Consider the following 5,113-nt stretch of genomic DNA (forward strand, 5'->3'; position numbering starts at 1 on the left):
AAGATATTGAAATTGAAAAAAAAATTTATTCTTGAGAAGTTCTTGAATTAATATATAGATATTTTTAGAAATACTCTCTCTCTATTATCTGAATAAAAACACTTCATAGACAAATAAGAATACTTATAGTTTATAAAAATAAGAGCTGTTACAGAAAAAGAGAAAAGTAGATAAGATTTTATAAACAGATCTGAAATATTTATACTACTCTAGAGAGATTTATTTATACTATAAGTAATCTTACAGAACAGTCAGATCACTCTAATAAATAAAGAGTAATTATGCCAGCGTGGCTCAGTTGATAAGACTGGTAACCAAGGCCGCATACATTAGAGGTGCGTGGGTTCAAATCCCACCGCTGACACCTGTCACTTCTTACCCATGAAAGCCCTCATGTAATAGAGGCTGAGCCTAATTAGTAAGACTTAATGTGAGATAGAACTCTCTACTGCAAGCCAAGTCACTAGTTAAGTGAGATTCTGCGAACACTCATCAGAGCTGATATGAGATGTCAATATCTCACTATTCTACTGTGCACCTGTCAAGGTTCTAATGATATAGAGCCAAGTCTAATGTAATGATTATGCACTACTTAAGCAAGTCCCTAACTAAGGCTGTCATCAGAGCCTAGCTCTCCCTTAAATACAGAGAATGATTTTGAAAACCATCTGACTAGCAGGCCTAGACACGCATCTAGGCGGCACCCTGATAGGCTAGAGCCTGCAAGCTCACTGTCAAGCCCTAATACTGGCAGGAAGGACTGCAGTCATCAAGCCTATGATTAGTCCCTAACACAGGGTGAGGCCACAACAGCTGATTGATAGGCCTATGAACATCTAATGAGGCCGAGATCAGCAACTGAAAGCTTGATATGTACATCATCAAGTAGGCAGTGGCAGCCACTAACTAACACCCCTGGAAATTAGTGGCTGGCCCGAGAGGACGGACGCTGTGATCGGTTAATTATAGAGGGTTAAATGTAATTAGCTTAAGATGCATTCTGCAGGTGACTAGCGCCTGTAGTCTGGAATTTAGACTGTGAATCTGAAGTCTTTGATGCTGAACTATTTGCAATAGTGAAAGCTTTCAAACTCATTGAAATAAAATCTTATAAAAGAGAAAATAGTTTGAAAGAGATATGAATATTCTCTGATAGTCAAGCTGCTTTAAAAAGACTTAGAAATAGTCAGATTCATAATAATCAAATGAATCTTGAACTGATTTTAAACTCAGTTTTGAAAATTCAAAAGAGAAGAATATCAAAACTGATAATTTATCTATATTGAGTTTCTACTTATATGAATATTCATAACAATGAATTAGCTGATTCAGCTGTAAAAAAGAGTTCAGAATTAAGCAGATCTATTTAAAAAACAGTATTCTGATCTTTTATAAAGAGAAAGATAAAAGAATCTTATTTAAATAAGTAAAATGAAAGCTGATAGAAATAAAAGAAGAGTATACATTATTCAAGATTTAAGATAAAATCAAAGTGAAAATCTTGTTTAATTAAATATAAAAAGAAAATATTCTCATCTATAATTCAGCTGAAACTAGAACATGATTATTTCAAATTCTATATACAAAGATTTAATGATAGATTTAATTCAACAGAGTGCTCATTCTGCAGTATGAATAAAAATCCTGAGTATATTATAATGTATTATGCATTATATAATAGTCTCAGAGTCAGATTAAAGAAGAAGTATGATTTAAATTAATTAAATATAAGATTCTTATTCTCAACTGAGACAGGAATTAAATACTTAATAAACTTTCTATCAGAAACTAAAGCAGTTATAAGAAAATGACTGAATTCAGAAGTATCCGAATATAAAGAGATGAAAATTGATTAGATATAGTCTATTAAAACAGCTATATATCATCTTTTAATAATTTTATTTTATTATAGTCTCTCTTTACTGTACTTGTTTTCTTCTGTTCTTTTCTCTATCTATTTAATATATCTATCTTTAAGAGTATGTTCTCTTTTCTTTTGTCATAATATTTTCAAATGATTTCAAAGTATCAGAAGGTGTTGAAATACTGTAATTTACAAACAGTTTTTATATTCTGAGCTGAAATTTTCTGATTTTGCATATTTGAAATTGATAAATGTATAATAGTTGACTCTATAGATATAGAAAAAACCCTGAGAACTAAAGATTCTCAGGTAGATGTCATAGTCTCTGACTGCATACATCTATAATTGAAGAATAATAATAATAATAAAGAGTAATTATAAATCATAGATCTGAATTTTTCTATATAATTATAAAAAGTGATTGCAGACTGTAGACATCTTGATTCTACAATTCTATAAAGTTAATAAAAGAATGAAAAATTCCCTACAACTTTACAGTGTTAAAGAATGATAATTTATAAGAATGAGTAAAAGATTAACTCATAAATACTTCTCTTTAATAAGAATAATCTTACAGTAAGTGATTCATCTGCAGAATAAATCTGTGTAACAGTTATATATAAAAATGTTATTGAAAAATAATTGAAGATTAACTGAAACTCTTCATATAGAAAGATATGAAATGAATCTATGTGATAATTATATAAGAATCTTGCAGAAACAGTTGAGACTTAACTAAAATTCTTCTATATGAAAGATGTAAGATAAATCTGTATAATAGTCAGAGAAAGATCTGCAGATTATAAAAAATCTTACAGAATAAGAAACTAAGTGATAGACTTTTTTCTTTTCATAATAATACAGAATTTTTCCTCACTTAAATTTTTTATGAATATAAAGAATTTTTACTGAGTATCACTGTAGTGCTGAGTCTGATTCTATGAAATCACTCAGTGAAAGACTTCACAGACAAAGTCTTAGAGAGAAGAAGATATATAAGAAATTTCACTTTCTGTAAATTCTTTACTTTTATTTCTATCTCTTATGTAATTAATAGAGTTAGCAGCTCTTGACTACATACAACTATATAGACTGAAGTTCATGACTACTATTCATAACTCAGCTTAAATACTATTATATATTTGACTTTTATATTTATCTTTTTATCATGAATACTTCTAGTAGCTATCAGTACATATCATGTCAAGCTGCAAATATCTGAATAATCACCTGCAAGCACTTATTCTTACAGAAAACAGCTTCACTCTGAGTTCTTATAATCTCACTCTTTGACAGCATTTAGCTTAAAAACATCTGTATATAATTATACATGTTGATGATCTTCATATCTTTGTACATAGTCTGAAGAATGCTGATTAACTAGTTGATATCTTATAATAAAAGCTAGAGATCAAAGACTTAAAGCAACTTATAAAATATCTAGATATAAAAGTAAAATACATAAAGAGTAAAATTTAATTAACACTTTAATATGATATTAATCAATTAATAGAAGATTTTTGTCTAGATGATATAATCACTACTTATACACTTATAAAAAAAACTTATATCTAGATGACTTGTCTGTTTCTAAAAAAGAAAGTAATTTTATAAGGCAATAATTTCAGTATAATATTAAGTATCTGTAATACTTAGATATTAAGCTGTAGCTGACTATCATCTGTGCAGTATCTCTACTAATATAGAAGAATATTACTCTCACTTCTAAGATGTAAAAAGCTCAATTACATATTATTCAATATTTGAATAAAATGCATGAGATTGATATATTCTATGCAAAGAATAATAATGAAGAATCTGAGAATGAATTTCTAAATATAATATATATATTAGTTAAATACATGAATTCCGATTAAGCTGATCTGTTAAATAATAATTATATATCTATATTTAGTTACACCTTCAAATTGCGAAATACACTGATTTTATAATGATTAAGCAAGTAACTCTGTGTATTCTTAAGCTCTACTAAGACTGAATATATAATATTGAGTGAAGCTGTATATAAAGTAATATAGTTAAGAAGTATAATAATAAATTTAAGCTTTATTAAAGTAAAAGACTTTCTGCTAATTAAGATAAATATTAAGAGAGTGATTGATCTTGTCATAATAACTGTGATTATTATAAGAAGTAAGCATATTAATATCTGATTTCATTACACTCACAGTCAGTTGAATAATAATATAATCTAAATTAATTACATCTCAACTGAAGAAATAATAGTAGATGAATTAACTAAACTCTTAAATATAATTATATTTCATTGATTGCTTAACTTACTAGATTTTATAGATAAAGAGAGATGAAATACTTAAATTCAATATAGATAGCATGATTTAAATAAATTGAAGAATAGCGTAGCTAGATTTGTAAGAGAAGATTAATTCTTTTTTTTATAATATTTAAGAACTTGCAAAGTGTTGCGAGAAGAAGTATAGTATCTGTCTCAGTATTTCATATGTAATATAAATATAGCTAGCTCTTATATGTTCTCACTGAATACAATAGATTAATCATCTTATAAAAATTCATAAATATGTAGTAATATGTAACATGACAGAACCGAAGCGGTGGCTAGTTAGCGGTGTCATGTAGAGGTAGTTGTTTGAGAAGCTGTACAAGTGAGCTTGACTATCTTGCTTGAATAGTGAGCTCATGAGCTACAGAGTTATTGCAAGAATATCACAGATATGATACTTAGTATACTAAGAAAATTGTATGAGAAATATAGTAACTCTTGTATATATTCTCATAGAAGAAAGACAAATCACTGACTTCTTTAATAAGAAGTCAGTATCTAGCTATTCTATATAGACAATGAATGAATACTCTTCTCTTATTTCATGAGTGTGATTAACTGAAGTAATATCTTAGCAGTATCTTACTATTAAGAAAGAGTAATCTGCTGATCTTATATAGAAGCAAGATTCTCATATTTATCAATTAAATCTTTCTATAATTTTTATAAGACAATCAGAGACTTATTCTGATATTTTCTAGTGAGTAGTAAATGTCTTTGTGATGTGACTACAGTCTCTGTGACTGTCAAGAAAGTCTGATTGAAGATGAAGACAGCAGTGTTAACAGATCATAGAAGCACTGCTTTTATTATCACATCTTCTTCTTCTTCTTCTTTTACTTCTCTTACAGCTCTGATGATAGTTACTGTGTCTTGCAGTGAAATGTCATCTCTTCTGTCAGTCAGTTTATCTATATTCAGTTCTT

At 28.3% G+C, this 5,113-nt stretch overlaps 1 pseudogene across 1 annotated transcript; it reads left to right on the plus strand.

The window, feature by feature from the left end:
* Positions 1-283: 283 nt before the first annotated feature.
* Positions 284-364, plus strand: BDCG_16422 (annotated as a pseudogene). The gene has a single exon. The product of its transcript is annotated as a tRNA-OTHER (tRNA).
* The last annotated feature ends 4,749 nt before the right edge of the window (positions 365-5,113 follow it).

This window comes from Blastomyces dermatitidis, assembly GCF_000003525.1.
Source record: "Blastomyces dermatitidis ER-3 genomic scaffold supercont1.2, whole genome shotgun sequence".
NCBI classification, from domain to species: Eukaryota; Fungi; Ascomycota; class Eurotiomycetes; order Onygenales; family Ajellomycetaceae; genus Blastomyces; species Blastomyces dermatitidis.